Source organism: Triturus cristatus, chromosome 12 (genome assembly GCF_964204655.1).
Source record: "Triturus cristatus chromosome 12, aTriCri1.1, whole genome shotgun sequence".
Taxonomy (NCBI): domain Eukaryota; kingdom Metazoa; phylum Chordata; class Amphibia; order Caudata; family Salamandridae; genus Triturus; species Triturus cristatus.
This window is the reverse complement of record NC_140595.1, coordinates 129,345,716-129,363,294: the sequence shown is the minus strand read 5'-3', so window position 1 is coordinate 129,363,294 and position 17,579 is coordinate 129,345,716. Positions and strand designations below refer to the sequence as shown.

At 43.2% G+C, this 17,579-nt stretch overlaps 1 long non-coding RNA gene across 1 annotated transcript in view; it reads right to left on the bottom strand.

The window, feature by feature from the left end:
• Positions 1-17,579, bottom strand: part of LOC146772873 (uncharacterized) — a 149,845-nt gene that overhangs the window by 61,071 nt on the left and 71,195 nt on the right. Inside the window, exon 4 of the long non-coding RNA XR_014971957.1 lies at positions 7,359-7,437. This is a non-coding gene — a long non-coding RNA (uncharacterized LOC146772873). The remainder of the gene's footprint in view (positions 1-7,358; positions 7,438-17,579) is intronic.

Here is a 17,579-nt window from a genome sequence, read left to right as displayed (position 1 = left end):
GATTTTAAATACAAGGGCGCAGAAGAAGAGCTAATAATGAGGCTGTAATCGCTAAAACAGAAATCCGACCTTTTCATATAGTAAGATATAGTTAGTGGATATTGTTTATTAAAAGCGTGAGCACCAGAGGGCAGTGTTGTCTCAAAAGTAGAAAGAAGAGGTCAAACAGGTAGTTTAGGGGCAGATGTCCTAGGAATTGATTTTCAGAAAGTCAATTGTGCACTGGCTTTTTAGGAATCATTTCTGATTTTGTGAACCAACCTATGTACTAATCTCAACAATCACCATTCGGAGGCGGTCACAATTCACCTACCTCACCGATATTCATGAGGGAGGTTGCAAATTGCTCACTTCGATGGGATGCAACATCAGGGATGGTAGCCTATCAGCAGACCACCATGTATGTGATGGCATTTTAATAAAGTCCTTTTTTTAAAAAAAAATGCGGCCTTTTTTTCTAAAGGAGACTATTGTGTATTTAAGAAAAAAAATTAAACTTAAAAAAAAAGTTTGAGAGTTGAAAGTGGACCACGGCCCACTCCCAAACACACACATACACACACATATATATATATATATATATATATATATATATATATATATATATATATATATATATATATTATCTACTGGCCAGTAGATAGTTATAGTTACAACCTAGTTTCCATAGGAAATCTCAAAATTCTATTTTGAATAACTTTGGCGCCGGTTGACGAATCCTCGCGAAATTTTCAAAACTAATGGGGTGCTCCGCTCAGCTCCTACCCTGAATGTCTCGGGGTGATTCGTCAAGCGGGGGCCGAGAAAAAGGGGGGGGTCCCAAAACACGTTTTCCCCATGCATTTTTCCGTAGGACCTTTAGACACAGCTACAGCCCGAACGGCTGAACAGAATTACGTGAAATTTGGCAGAGAGGTAGCCATAAGGTCAAGGAAGTGCCTTTTGCAGGTCTGGTGTAAATCTGTTCAGTATTTCCTGAGAAAATAGCATTTAAAAGCATATCAATATCTATACGCGCGCACCGTGCGCGCACTGTGCGCGCACCCTGCCGTGCGCGAGCGCAATTCTGATTGGTTGTTAGATGTCGGTAAACATTCGAATCGGTCGAAACCAGGAAGTGTCGGCCGCCATTTTGTCTCTCGCAGTCTGAGGGGGTGAAAAAAAAAGGAGGAGAACGTGAAAAGGGGGCAGAGTGGACAGTTCCTGACCCCCTAGCCTTGGTCAGGGGGTCACAGAAGGACCCCCAAGGGAGAAAAAAACATTTTTTTTATTTTTGAAAAAACGCAAGGTGCGCGCACCGCGCGCGCACGGCACGCACTGCGAACCGTGGGTACTCGGTGCGCACCTCGTGATTTAAAAAAAAAAATTTAATTTCACGGTGCGCGCACGGTGAAAAACCTGAAAAAAAAAAATTAATACATAACTTAGCATTTTAAAAACCGTACAAATTCACTGAAAAAACCATAGGTTTCACACACGTTATAGTTACGAATTAGCATTTAAAAAACCTTGCAAATTCACTTAAAAAACCATAGGTTTCACACATGTTATAGTTAGCTGGACATTTCACTCGTAAAAAACCAATGAAATTCCCCCGTTATAGTTACTGTAAGCAACTATAACTCACGCGACCGCAATCCTCTGCTGATGACGTCAGATATTACATCACTGATAACATATGTGTCTTTATGAAAAATAAATATTTGTAATATATGTATAGCTAAAGATTAATGGAAGAAGACATGGGTAAATAAGTGTCTAAATACAGTGATGTAATATCTGACGTCATCAGCAGAGGATTGCGGTCGCGTGAGTTATAGTTGCCTACAGTAACTATAACGGGGGAATTTCATTGGTTTTTTACGAGTGAAATGTCCAGCTAACTATAACATGTGTGAAACCTATGGTTTTTTAAGTGAATATATATATATATATTCACTGAAAAAACCATAGGTTTCACACATGTTATAGTTAGCGGAAATTTTACTGATAAAAAACCAATGAAATTCCCCCGTTATAGTTAGTGCAGGCAACTATAACTCACGCGACCGCAATCCTCTGCTGATGCTAATACTGTATTTAGACACTTATTTGCCCATGTCTTCTTCCATAAATTTTTAGCTATACATATATTACAAATATTTTTTTTTCATAAAGACACATATGTCATCAGCAGAAGATTGCGGTCGCGTGAGTTATAGTTGCCTGCACTAACTATAACGGGGGAATTTCATTGGTTTTTTATCAGTAAAATTTCCGCTAACTATAACATGTGTGAAACCTATGGTTTTTTCAGTGAATTTGCAAGGTTTTTTAAATGCTAATTCCTAACTATAACGTGTGTGAAACCTATGGTTTTTTCAGTGAATTTGTACGTTTTTTTAAATGCTAAGTTACTTTACGCCATTCATGGCATGCGCGCCCACTTAACGCAGTTCGTTCCGTGCGCGCACGGTGCGCTTTGCGCACCGTGCGCGCACAGTGAGCACACGGTGCGCTTCGCGCACCGCGCGCCCACTTTACGCAGTTAGTGCCGTGCACGCACGGTGGGCACGCGGTGCGCTACGCGCACCGCGTGCCCACGTTACGCTAGATGGGCCATGTACGCACGATGCGCTTCGCGCACCGTGCGCACATGGAGGACATATGATGCGCTTCGTTGTGAAAGGTAATATTTTAATTTTTCACATCTGTGATATGCCATGCACAAATGGTGCCCTTCTGGCACCATTTGCACATGGGGTGGGGAGAGTATGGATAATTTTTTTAAAAAACAACTTTTTACCGTACGCGTACGGTAAGTGTAATCGGCGAAATTATCGAAAAAATTAAAATTCCGTTTTTGGCCTTGGGGGATCTTTGGGGACTCCCCCAACATGGCTAGGTGCTTAGGAGCTGTCTAAACAGCCCCTTTACATGTTTTTGTCCTTTGTTTTTTAATCCCCACTCAGAGTGCGAGAGAGAAAATGGCGGCCACCGCTTCCTGGTTTCGACCGATTCGAATGTTTACTAAGATCTAACAGCCAATCAGAATCGCGCTCGCGCACGTCACCGTACGCGTACGGTAAGCGCACCGTAAGCGCACCGTAAGCTGGCTCAGATATATATATTGATTTAAAGGCTATTTACTCAGAATCTACTGAACATATTTACACCAAACCTACAAAAGGCACTTCCTTGACCTGTAGACTACCTCTCTGCCAAATTTCAAGGAACTCTGTTCAGCCGTTCGGGCTGTAGCTGTGTCTAAAGGTCCTATGGAAAAATGCATGGGAAAAACGCGTTTTGGGACCTCCCTTTTATCTCAGCCCCCGCTAGACGAATCCCCCCGAGACTTTCAGGGTAGGAGCGGAGCGCAGCACCCCACCTATTTTGAAAATTTGGCGAGGATTCGTCGACCGGCGCCAAAGTTATTCAAAATAGAATGTTGCGGTTTTCCTATGGAAACAGGGTCCTAACTATAACTACCTACTGGCGACCGCCAGTAGGTAATATATATATATATATATATATATATATATATATATATATATATATATATGTATAGAGAGAGACAGAGACAGAGACAGAGACAGAGACAGAGAGAGCGCATTGTAAATCACAATTTGGAAGGCATGACCAAAACACACCCCTTCCAAATTGCGGTTCAAGAGGCATTTCTAATCCAATTTTGCGATTCGGTAACCTGTTATCGAATAACAAAATGGGTTTAGTAGATATTAAAAAAGTCATTTAACAGGCACAACCCCTGTGATTTAGTAAATATGGGCCTAAATTCAGAGAATTACTTAACATATTTTCTCTACATAGATGATTTCATTTGCATTTTGCGTTACATACTAAAGTCAAGAGTCTCTGGTCATGATTGTCGTCTGGTGTATGCTTTATCAGTCGTGTTATCAAGTGGAAGTTACCTTCCGCACTTGCATGAATAGCTACATCCCCTTTTGTGTCTTCCATTCTGTAATCAAATTAAATCACTTTTTTAGAGGTAAGTTAACCATCATTATAAAACACTATTAAGCACTAGGAAATAGTTCAAATACATTTGCATGTATATATATCCTGCACTAACAAAAATCGGGACCTGCTTAAGCAAACAGGTTACAAATACACCATTATAATAATTTATGTTGGTACAATGTTGCAATCAATTTCCACTATAAGCAACACCTGACAACATTATCTGACCTAGGGGCATTGCTTGCATTCATTGCTCCTGCCTAACTATAAAACAATCTCAGAATGCTCTGCTATCCTCCTGTGAGCTACTAGTGACAGAAAGTAGGAACAAGGGCAAGGTTGTTTGTGTGCTTCACATGATTTACCATCCACTGGGTGCCAATTTGCTCTTCATAGAGCAAATCGTGGACGTTATTAGCTCGTGTTTGGATCATCTATACCATATCTTCCTCGGATACTTCAAACTCCATTGGAATGACACCAATGAGCTTTTAGTCAGCTCCTTTAAGACTTTTCTCTCCGATCTCAACTTCTCTCAGGTTTTTAAGGGACCTACCCACAACAAAGGCCCCACCCTCGACCTCATTATTGCTAGAGACAATATCATTCAACTGGGTGACATCCTACCTTGTGACTGTCTCCTGAAGGGGAGCATTCCTGATTGCCTCAAAATTGGGTAAGTAACTCCCATCCCTAAGAATCCGAACTCGGATTTATCTGGTCCTAACAACTTCAGACCCATCACCAGCATCATGACGCTAGCCAAACTACTCGAAAAATGTGTCCACAAGCAGCTCTGCAACCATATAGAGAAATTTCAACTCCTTGACCTCTATCAATCTGGCTTCAGAGCAGGGCATAGTACTTAAACTGCACTAACTCACATTGTGGATGACGCCCTGAAATCCCTTGATCAAAATGTCCCTTGTCTTCTGTTCCTTCTGGACCTGTCTTCTGCATTCGACACCTTAGGATGGCTCTCTCGGGACCGGTCTTAAAGTGGTTTGCCTCTTTCTTATATACCCGCACACAAAGGATTAAACTCAACCGGTCCCTTGCATCCAGTACCCTGGTCAGCATTGGAGTTCCGCAAGGATCCGCACTCTCCCCAAGCTCTTCAACCTATCTATGGAACCTCTCATTGTCATTCTGAACCATTCTCACATTCATTACCACATGTATGTGGACGACACACAACTTTACCTGAAGATCTCCTCTCTGTATGTCATTAAAACTTTAAAAGAGGCTCTTTTGCAAACTCAACAATGGTTAGCCCAGAACCATCTTTTGTTGAATACCTTCAAAACTGAATTTCTGCTGATTGCCCCCCACAACCACTCTCCACATACCCTGGACTGGCTAAAACAACTCACAGCCCTTAGCTGCACCCCTCAAGTGGTTGATTCCCCTACATCGTTAGGTATTACCTTGGACAAATACCTTAATATGCAAGCTCACATCAGTGCCGCTATTAGGGGTGCCAACTTTCATCTTAACACCCTTAAGAAAATCAAGCCTTTCCTTCCACCTGAAGACATACAGCCTGCAGTACAATCCCTGGTGATCTCACGACTTGAATATGGTCTGGTGACCCTTGCAGGGCTTCCTAAAGCGAGCTTGGCCCCTCTCAAAGCCTCACTCAATGCATCGGCCAGGCTTATCACAGGCTTCAAAAGACATGATCGCATCACACCTGACCTTTTGCAGCTTAACTGGCTGTTTATTGAAGCGAGGATTCCTTTTTCAAAAGTTTGCCTCACGCATAAAGCCTTGCATTACAACACTTAGGCCTATCTGGCAAATAAGCTTGTTCTTTCTGGCTTTGGTCGGAACTTAAGAAGTACGTCCACACTTCTCTTGAAACCTCCCAAATTCAAAAATAAAAGTACGTACAAACGTGCTTTCTCTGGCCTTGCTCCTAGAATTTGGAACACGTTTCCTACGGAGATTAGAGCCAATCCTTCCACTGCCTCTTTCACGAAACAGGCCAAATGCCTTTTCCTAAGTGAACCTTAACTGCATCATCCTGTACTCTTTTTCAAGTCTCCTTGTTGACAGATTTGACATTCATCCCAACATATCGTTCTCTATTTATTTTATGATTGGTTGGTAAATTGTTATTTTGCACTATGGCCCTTCCAGAACTATACTAGCTGGGCCGACTACAGATTTGTCATTTATTTTACTATGTTGTGACGAGCCGCTCTATGATTGCTTTTCTGAATGTTACAGGAAATCTTTTGCACTCTATGAGAAACTGAACTAGCGGGGCCCACTACCCGGTCCCTGATCTTGATTGTTTACTCCTTGTTGTTCTACAGTGTTGACCTCCAATGTACTGAGTTTATTCATGCTTTTGCCTCTGTGTACAGTGCTCTGATACCCACAAGGGTCATGTTCGCGCTTTATAAAACATTTCAAATAAATAAATAAGTTACTCTTTTTATCTACTTTGGAAACATGAAGGGCGGGAATAAGGCTTGCTGAGAGTTGAAGTTATAACCAGCATGGCACGCAGACTTCAGAGGCAAGGCTTCACTTGTTGAGCCATCTAATCAGTCAATAGTGCTACATGTTGACTTAAAATCCTCCCTTATGGCCACTTTACAGTGCTTTGATAGAGATGCACACATACACTGAACTTCTGCCATTAACCTGATTAAAAAAAGTTAAAGGAATAAGTCTGAACGTTTTTCATGTAGACACTCCTATATTTGGGGCAAATATCTGATATAGGGATTCTCAAAGCTATCAAATAAATCTACAACAGTCATAGATGTCCTTGACGCTAGAAGCAGGCATGCCTAATATGACAGGTGTCTAATCCTTCAGGCTTTATTTGAATGCAAATGTGCAAAGGCGCACTGAGATATGTTTTTCTGTTTCACAAATGGCACAATATTTTTCCCTATGCGTAACTCTTTTCCATACTCTCACCTTAACCTTGGGAGTGTTCTCTCCTAATATTAACCTACAAATGCTCGGCTCCTGCTCTTGCCTGGAGTAAGCATGCATGTGCTTGTAGGGTGGAAAACTACCTCCAAATTGTTGGTGAGCACTCAAGCATTGCAGATTCTCCTGGCCGTTTGGTGAAGGGAAATCCTGAATTTATTAAAGATATGGAAGCAAACATTATGCTGTCTCTCTTGTTGCTGTTTACTTCACTAGCACATATTCAAACCAAATCATTGCTTGTCTGTTCAGGAAGTAGAAACACAAAAAAAGAACACCATAACAGATATACCAGCTACAACAATCATCTTCCTCTTTTCTTGATGCATGGGATAAAAGTCAGTGGAGGAAGTGAAAAAAAGGAAAATCTAGCAGAAATTCCTAAAAGAACCATAGGGCTTCTTCTTCTTTCTCAATTCTCTCAGGCAAAATGGTATCATTACCTCAGACCAGCAGGATTTCCACTTCCGAAGGGGTTGCTTCCGGCGCATTAGAATGTTGCAAGTGTAGGGGATACCAGAGCTAGGGAATCAAAATAATTTAAAATAAGGTCCCAGTTAGGAATACTTGAACCTCAAGTGGTGGGATAATATTTCCCCAAATAATTAGGCAAATCTGCAAGTTTATTGCAAGACTCTATTATATATATTTAAACTGTACTCACTACTGACAATCCCACATGCTGTATTGGCTTACAATAGAATGTCTTAAACGTAGTAACCCTGGACCAGTCAGTAGACCTCAGAAGGTCCTCAATCCTAGCACATCCAAAAAGGTTTTTGAGGCCATTGCGCCTCTTGCAGAATGGACTCTAAAGAATTTCATATCCAATCCCACTAGCAACATTAGCTCCTCTACCGAGCAACTAAAGTGTAGCAGAAGAAACTGGAGTGTAAGTTTTGTGAATAGAAATTAAAAAATGAGGGGAGGACATTCTGAAGGCTTCTCTAACCTGTACAGATTGCTAAATATATCTCACAAAACACAATTTAAAATGTAATGGAAAAAGAAGGCAATTAGTAGTAGCATTTATTGTATACTTAGTAATAAGATTATGAATCTTGATTGGAGAAAACTGCTTAGATGTAATATCTAATGGTCTAATGTTAGACACTCTCCTAATAGATACCAATCACAGTAAGATTACAAGCTTTGTGGATAACATTCTCAACAATAGTTCATCATCTTTCCAGGAGTCAAACATTTGGAGCTCCACATTGACATCCCACAGTAAGGTGTAGCTTGGCTTTGGTGGATTCAACTACCTAATCCCCTTTAGCAATCTACACGCTAGAGGATGTTCATCTATCAGCTTATTGGCCACCTAAGTAATTCAGAACCCGAGCAAACATCTTGCAAAATGGAATTAATATTTCTTTCCATACACCACCCAGATCAGATTTCCCAGGCTGATTTATATGCTTTTGTTGCTGCTGCTACCCAAGGTGCCCACTCTGAGGCCAACTCTGGAATTCCTGGGATTTCTATAAGTGTCCTGACAGGATCCAGGCCACAGAAGAAGTAGGAATTTATTGTGATATTTTCCTTCTGGGTTCATCAACAACTGTGATAGGACTGATGATAGAATAATGGTGATCCGATGACAACTCCAGTAGGGAAGCATACCAAGACTGCATCTCCCATCAAGGAGTTAGCCTACCTATCCATACCACCTGCCTGTGGATCAGGACAAGACACCTGGATATTGTCACAAGAGGAGGAAAAGGGTACATGCTTTCCAAAAGACCACTCTCGCATCTGTTGCCAATACCTCCAGGTCCGAATAGCAGTTGAAGAATTTTTGAAGCTGCAATGTTAAGTGGGAGGAAAATAGACCCACTGCAAAAGGTCCCAAAAATCTTTTGCCCGCCTTGAAGGTCCCAGGATGCAGCTGCCAATCTCTGCCATCCTGGACCGTGCAGGAGTACCAAGCCGCCATCATGTTGCATAGATCTGGAAGATATTCCGTCATCAATGATATTCCCTGATGAAGAGAGAACTCAGAACTCACATAGAGATATGACTAGGTGCACTAGTAGCTTCAACCTTGTTCCCCAAATTGATGAATATACCTTACTGCAGATAGGTTATCCATACGTAGTAGAATTGCACTACTGGCTGTGCCTTTCATAAAGCTTTGAATAGCCTGAAGAAGCTTTTAAAAATCTATATGGATTGATTACTTATTCCTCACCCACGCGAGGCCTCTTGTGCAGACTCTGCCCATAAGGACAAAGGAAAATAAAAGGATAGTTTACTGCCGTAAATCCCCAATGCATTTGGGGATTTGTTTGAAGAGATTACCAACCTGATTATCATGATGATTGACACAGTGAGGAGAAAAGTGCTATCAACAACAGCACTAGCATGGCAAAAGAAAAGTGCATACAGTGAAGCACTGGGATGATGCTTAAAACGTGGCAGATATAACTTATGACTTTATTTGTCGAAGGGGAGCACTCCTGTTTATTCTTCGATTTCTACTTTATTGAACATCCTAAAAATCGGCGTGCTGCAATGGTTAACTAACTTATAAACATAAAAGAAAAACATTGATAGTAATAAGTTAAAAAGTTTATGTGGCCACAAGAAAACCCTTTGAGGACTGTGAAAGGGTGAATGAAACTCAGGGCTGGACTGTGAACCGAAACCGGCACTGGCAAACTGCTCAGCCGTGCCCCCTGGGGGGGAGTGGGGTGCAGCCGAGCGGTTTGCTAGGGCCGGTTTCAGTCAATTTTGTTACAGGGGGCCGATATTGCTGACCCCCGGTAACAAAAATGCTCCCCAGGGCCCAAAACCGGCCCCCACCCAGGCGGACCACCGGGGAAACACCCGGTGCCTGCTACGGCGAGTCCGGCCCTGATGAAACTCCCTCCTCTACCCCCGGTAGGCTCACCAATGAGTAGGGGTTTTGGTAACCTTACGCAACCTATGTGCAGTACCAATGCTGCTCATAATGCAAATGGTATCACCAGCTCAGTTCTTTTCAGATGTGAAATGACGTTGGCCAGTAGAAGGCATGAAGGGCCCATATCAAGTTGAAGCGAAGAAGGGCTACCCCCAAGGCATATACATTATCCATTATTTGTTAATAAGAATGAAGAGAAAGAAGTGTCCCTCCTAGGCCTGTTGAGCCATTGTCATCTGCCACCTTTACATTTACCCATTTACCAGTGGTAAAATTAACAGTGAACAACAGGAGCGATGTTGATGGCTGTAATGACTCTCAGTTGGAGCAGTGTCACGAACGATGGACATCTTCATACAGCCTTGATAGAGTGGTTATAAGGGTGCAGATGTGATTTTCTGATTTCTCCATATACATACACTGGGCATGGTGCGATAGTGGGAACAGCCACTGTTATGTAACCAAATGGCTTCACACACGTACAGCATACCTGCCAACTTAAAGAGCAATCTCACTGTGTGAGGAGAGGGCGGGCACTTGAAGGGAGCTGGGCCTCTTTCCGAGAAGTTCCTACCAGGCACTTTTGAACTCCACCCCACTCCCCAGAACCCCCATCCCCCCCCAAAAACTTGCTAAGGCTGGTACCGATGTCCTGGGGTGTTTTCACACCCCGTAACCCGTAATGGACGTGAGCAGTTCAAAGCCTCAGAAAACGAGCTGGAAACCCAGTATTTACAGTGGGTTTCCAGCTCTTTTTCCCTTCCACCATGTGATATTGGCTCCTTCCTGGGAGACCGTGTGATGGGAGCTGATTGTGTGTCACACGGTGCACCGTGTGATTTGGCAGGGGTGGTACCGGATGGTGAAAATGCTCACTTAAATACTGTAGTAATAGATGAGCGACAGTCCATTTGTCAGAGGGATCATGCTGTTGAAAAGGAAGTATCTGCAGAATGAGCAGAGCGAGTGACCCATATGACTAGGACAGGTGTTGAGGGGGCCATTTTCAGCTTGCCATAAATTATGATGCACTGGCGTAACGAAACTTGAGCGGGCCCCCTGCAAGGTACGTGGAGGGACTCCCTCATGACTCAGTCAGGAGCTCTCTGGCCAGTGTACCTTGCTGAGAGGGCCCCTAGACCTTGGGGGCCCCCGCACTGCAGGGGCTGCGGGTGCCTGTGTTACGCCACTGTTGCGAGGGTGATAGCATTCAAAGTCTCACACTACTGCAGCTAAGAACGTGGCGGGTAGCAGAGTCCAGTGTCTCTTGTGGTATGGTTAAAAAGATGCACAAAGCTAGAGATATTTTAGCTGCCATCCTTAGGGGCAGCACTATGTTTGCCCCACTGGCCGTCCAGAGAGAGCACCTTATGAATAACCATGAATCGAGACTCTGCAGTGGTCATACTAATACAGTGGCAACAGGGCTATCCTAACAGCATTATAGGCCCATGGACAAATCAGTGCACTGGACCGTGCCTACACAACCACTCACAGGAATAAAAATGTAAACTGTCGCCCTTGGTTAAATTCTGGTCGTGCATATATTAGCATAGGGCCCCTATGCTCGATGGGCCACAGGCAACTCCCCAGCGTGCCCGTGCATTAAGATGGCACTGCGTGGCAATGGAAAGCAGGACACTTCAATCACACACATTACTTGATGTTGAATCAAGTAAATCGAGTGAGTCTAATGAAGACAATCAATAAAGGTGCTGAGTCAGCTGCCTTCAACAAGAGATTTACTCCGCTAGCAACTCTTCAAGTGGTCTTACCTCCAACGGCGATAATGATAGAAGGACCATATCAGCACCTTCTCAAAAGAAAACATAAGAAGAAGGACCTTGAGGATGAGGTCGGGGCAAGGCACATAATCTTAAGCACAGTTATATTAATCATATGCAGAATAAAAGAAGTATAGAAATTTCCAATTGTAAAAGTAAGTTGGAGGATGTTGCCCTTTGGATGGAGAGTATGTCTAACTGAATCTCAGGAATGGCAGAAAGAATGGGCAAGCTGCGGAATACCTCTCCATCGAGACACGTGGAATCCAAAAATGCATTGTATAAAGTTTTAGGCAAAAATCAAGATGTTGTAAATTGTTTGAGATGATCAAACCTTAGATTGGTCGTCATTCCAGAAGCAACCGCAGCCCGTGTGAGTAAGAGCGGTGGGGCCAGGTGGGTGGCGATTTCGACGGATGATGACGAGGGAAAATCAATTATTTGTTTCATTTTCCCTCATCATTATCTGTCAAAATACCCTCCACCCGGCCCCACCACAGCACCGCTCTTACCTGCACGGGTTGTGGCTGTCCAGAAGGAATCAAGTACTAATTCGTTATGATTCCCCTTGTGAGAAATCTGATTCAGACTTCCATTCCAGATCTCAGCAAGAACAGTCCATATGAACAGTTACAAATTACCAGAGCCCATTGGCTTCTTATCCAGCAAACCCTTGACAGATGGTCCTCCTAGCGCACAACCACAAATAGTTCAACATTCTCACCCCAAACGTTTGTTGTGTGGTGAGTTGAAAAATTGTACAAATTAAAGCTGATAAGGTAGTTGCCGTGCTGTGAAAAATTACTGAGAAGCAATATTGAAACATATTAACAACCTATTTTGCCTGCCCTCCCTCTTTGTGGGTGTGGCTACAGCCATGACAAATGTAATATCTTCTAATGCAGCAATAGATTGATTTGTCTTGTTTTATTTAAACTGATAGGATAGGATAATATTTATAAAGCACACTTATACCCGAGGGTATCCCTGATAGATTTGTGCCGAGAGTTGCAGTAGTCATGGTGGTGTGTACTGATTTCTGGCTTTGTTGTTAGACATTAGAGCCCTTTAGACAGAGGCCAATATATTGTTTGATTATTATCCCTAGGTGGATCCCTGAGATTGGGTGTTCAGTCTTTTTTTTAAATTAGGGAATACATTTTCTCTGTCTGGTGCAGCTGTGGAGATGGGCTCCCCTGGAGCCGCAGCTGCACATCTTATGAATCATCTGAATGCACAAGACGGCATCTATTTTGTGGAGGGTGGAGAGTAGGTGGGAGGTAGTGGAGGTGGGCATGGGAGCGGCCAGGAGAGAGAAGGGCAAACTGGAAGAAAAACAAAAAATATTTGCCACAGCGAAACATTGTAAAAATCAAAGCGCTATGTACGAATATAACGGGGCTGAACAGTTATTCTAACTAAAGGCTGATCAGAGAAGAACTGGAGGTGACTTGGGAAACTCGGTGACCATGCTGTGGTATTCTCAATCCAACTGATTTCGTTACGAGACGCTGCAATTTGGTTCAGGTCTGGAACTTGTGAAGTAACCAAAACTGCAGCAGACTCACATGGTCAACGGGTACTGGCAGTAATACAGGTTATTAATCGATTGTATATGATTTGATCTACATTACATGGGATTCTGTAGCTGTGTATAAACGTCAGTCTCTAATTTCTTTATAATCGGTGACTTGTGACACACCCAATTGCTGATTATAAAGAAAAGATGCCAGAATTCAACTATTATAAGGTATTACAGTCGAGTTCTGTCACAATGCCTGCTGCCAGAGCCAGCAGCCAAGGTTAAAGGCACTTCTGGTAATGGGGCATAATTGAAGCAGCTGTTTAAAGCAAGGAAAACTGAACTTTGCATTCTGTCTTCTGCTCTATTTCAATAAGTTAAAATGACAAGTAGAGAGAATATGTTTCTCTTTTTGCACTCTTTAGATTGAGAAAAGCTTGAATCTTTCTGCATGTTTCTACAAATTTGGTGCTACTGCAGCCTTTTCTTTTTTAAATTGACTTATATTGAACGGTTTCTAATATCTGTTTGCTACAAATTTCTAACAGGTTTTTGATACGTTTAATTTTGCACTATAGGTTTTATTTTTATTCTTTATGTTTGCAAACATGCTCTCTCTTTCTTATGCAACAGCTATGCAGCAAGGTTTTAAGTGGTTTGTGAGCATGGTGATGGTGTGAAGATGTGTTATATGGGATAAAGGACTCCCTGGTGTACATGGTAAGGATATTTCAAGTCACCTGGGAGTTCCATAACCTTATAAAGGCCTCATTCCCTATATGGTGATTTACAATTTCCTTATAATGTAGGAGAGGGGGCACTTTATCCCTTAAATCTATGGTCCCAGTTACAATGATTCCTCTGTACTTGATGGGATTGTTCTAGCATTATTAGCATAAACAGTAGGTAGGTTATTAGTGACAGGGCTTTTAATTGTGTTGTTATCCCTAATCTAGACACTACTAATCCTTACTTTCATAATCTTATACTCAATGTCTGCAGGGCTCTCTCGAGGTTGATGGAGATTCTGGGTTTAGCTGATGCTTGGAGGGCATAAATGGGGCATAGAGATAGGACATACTTTCTATCCTAAACCCATTCTTTGAGACCTTTTGTTTTCTAATAGTATGCTTAGAGGCTGACAGTTGTATACCTTTGGCTGACTTCACTGTCACTCCCCTTTTGCTTGCTTCCTATTGGTCAGCTGCTGTAGACTTTATTCTTTTCTGTGTGTTTATCCCTGCCCTGGAGCATGGGCAAATTACTTGTGTCTTTCCACTGCACATTTTTAGGCACTACTTTGTTCTTTGTGATTAAGCACTCCAGCTGAACACCTCTTTTTCAGCTGTCCTCATGTACTTCTCCACACTCTATGTTCCGCCGTCCAATGTTGTCTGTGTTGCTTGCCCCCACCCGCCTGGCTTTGTCCATGTTACTTGCCAAGTTGTTCCCTCACTCATCCATCTTGCATGCCCCCACTCGCCCTCTCTCGTCCTTGTTGCTTGCCCCCACCTGCCCTGCCATGTCTGTGTTGCTTGCCCCAAACTGCCTTCCCTCTTCCCTCTGTTGTTGTTCATTTTGTTGCTAGCCCCCACCTGCCCTCCATTTTTCCTTCGGAAGTTGCTGCTAGCCGCCAGCCACCTTTCCACCTTCTGCTATTACAGCTACTTACCCTCACCCTACCTCCCACCTTCCATTGTTGCTTTTCCTTGCCCCACCCGCCTTCCCTCCTTTTGTCGTTGTTGTTGCTTGTCCGACCCGCCTCCTTCTGTTGTTGTCTTAGTTGGTGCCTGACCGAGCCCCTCACACCTTCTCTTGTTTGTCAGCTGACCCTTCCTACCTGGCATTGTCCATGTGTTTGCTCTCAGCTCCTTGCCCTACCCCCATTTTCCGTGTTGGCCCTGACTCACACTCCCTTCCATGTTGCCTTTGACTGCCCCCATGTTACCTCCTATCTCCCCTCCTGCTGCGTTGCCTTGCACCTCCCCAGGGGCGTAACACAGGCCCCCGCAGCCCCCGCGGTGTGGGGGGGCCCCCGAGCAGCAGGGGGGCCCCCACAGCACAATACTCTGGCCCAAGAGCTCGGATTAGATCCAGAGTGGGGGCCCCTCCGTGTATGTGGCAGGGTGGCCCCCTCAACTTTTGTTACGCCACTGCACCTCCCACCCCGCAATAAACAAATAAAAGCAATATGATGCGCCCAGTGCTGGCTGTAGCATAGCCCTTTTTTCACACACCCACCGTTATCCATGTTACCACCACACTGAGTCGCCCACCCTCCCTTCATCCCTGTTGCCTGCTGTCCCACCAACAATAAAAAAAAACTCTGGCCACATCATATTCCTTTTTTTAAATTACTTTTAGCCAGGCTGCTCAGGAGCCGCACTGTATACAGCATGTCTAAATTACTTTATAAAAGCCAATAGCTCTCTCGTAGGCAAGACCTATTGGCTTTGGCAATGCTTGTTTAAAAAGTGTTGCAGTGCTATAGTAGGCCTACAAGTATTCACCCCTAAAGAGCAACCTGTTGTCCAAGAAAAGCTTTAGTTACTGACCCTTTTCAGATTTTCCACTGTCTTTAAGAAAATACTGGATTATGGTCAAGCCGCTAACTCCCCATACTATGCTCTAAGTGACCTGGGGTTGCCAGCTCACTTAAAGACTATGGGGCAAATTTGTCACTTTTCCCATGTTAAAAGTGACGCAAAAGTGGCGCAAGGGGCTTGTAAATCTGCCCCTATGTTCCTCAAATCACAAACATGTATGACTTCTGAAGAACTCTGTATGATCACATCTCCAGAGATACATGGGCTAGCATTCGGGCATTCCTTCCTTCCATGAATATATCATGTAATATTTATTTCTTATGTGCCACTTCCCATGGAAAAAACACCGGAATCTTTTTTTTATGTTAAATTGAGATAATTGACAATATGCATGTCATTAACTGGTGCCACTGCGCTTCAAAGGAAAATTCTAATCAACTGTTGAGCACCATTGTCTCCTTTCATCGCGAAACGTTATAATAGTACAAGGGAAGGGACTTAAGAGATGCCCTATCAAAAATGCTCAAGATAAACGACGAGTCAGCAACTATTCTTCTAAAAGAATGAAATATCTGGCGACATATCTGTCTTGGTTAATATGGACCATTTGTGTGTCCGAGCACACATTGTTGATGGCTGCTTGGTTCAAACACTGAAGTGGGTGGTTTGCTGCCCACTTTGAAATCCTAGATTAAAATAAACAAAACCCTCTCAGTTTTCTCTACTGTTTCATGAAGGATGTGAGGATGGGAGACAAACTGGCCAGAGACGGGCATTCCTTACGAAAGAAAAAAATCTCAGAATAGCGTGGGTGCAAACCAAACTCTTGAATACAAGAGGTGTTTTGTGGCAAGGACTGTGAACCTGTTGTGTGAGAGTAAGCTCCTCCCCTTCCGCCCACACCGGTCCAGCCTTCAGATTGATTGACGTTGCATGGTCAACTGGCTCCTGAATGGCTAGTATTCTACAGGAGCCCTCCTCAGGCTTCCTCCCTGACCATTAAGGCACATCTATGTTGAAGAGGAGATTGCCAGAGTATGGGTTCCATTCAAACCATGATAGTAGGAACTAGTTGTATAAAGGAGGTATATCCTTCCGCGTCTCATTGACTCTCCAGAGAGGATGGGTGGACAGTAAAGTCTCACTCATAGGAGGCAATGTGATGGCTAAAACAAGCCACAGTATAATTTGATTATTCTTATAATAAAGATGGAATGTCTAGACAGATAGTTGTTAAAAAAGAGCAACACTTTAGTAACACCTTAAACATAAATATAAATGCAGTAAAAATATAGAATCAGCTATATAAATCACACATTAAAAAAAACAAGAAAATAGCACAAATGAAATAAAAGTAATAGTTAGCGACTCCCAAATAGACTGTTCACCGTCGCTACTGCGCTATTCGTATTTGGTTTAGAATATTGATGACAGTGAACCTCTGTCCAATAATATTACCTCTAAATACACAGTTTGAAAGCTTTGGGAGTGTCCACATATGATGAAAGGTAACATTCTAGCTAGATTCTAGGGTTAAATCAGATGGCTCACTATTTGCAGTAACAGATTACTAGATTAAACTTAGATCTGGGGAGCCTTTGCATTTGGATAGCTTGTCACACAGTGGTATGAGTGGCGATAAGAAAATCCCAATGCCCAAGGGGTCAGAAATTTGTAGTGGAGCGGGCGGACCGGTTTCTGGCCCTTGGTGAAAATTGGGGTGTTAGAACACCCAGACAAAGGCACACACAAGGTCCACACAGAGTCTCTTCGGTGTTTGGAATCTGGACCATGGCACAAGAAGTTGATGCTGTTGCACCCCCATGAGCGGCTCGCGAGTGCTTCTCCCAGAACCATCAGTATTGAGGATGGTGATAGCCTTGTAGTCAACATGGAGCAGGGTG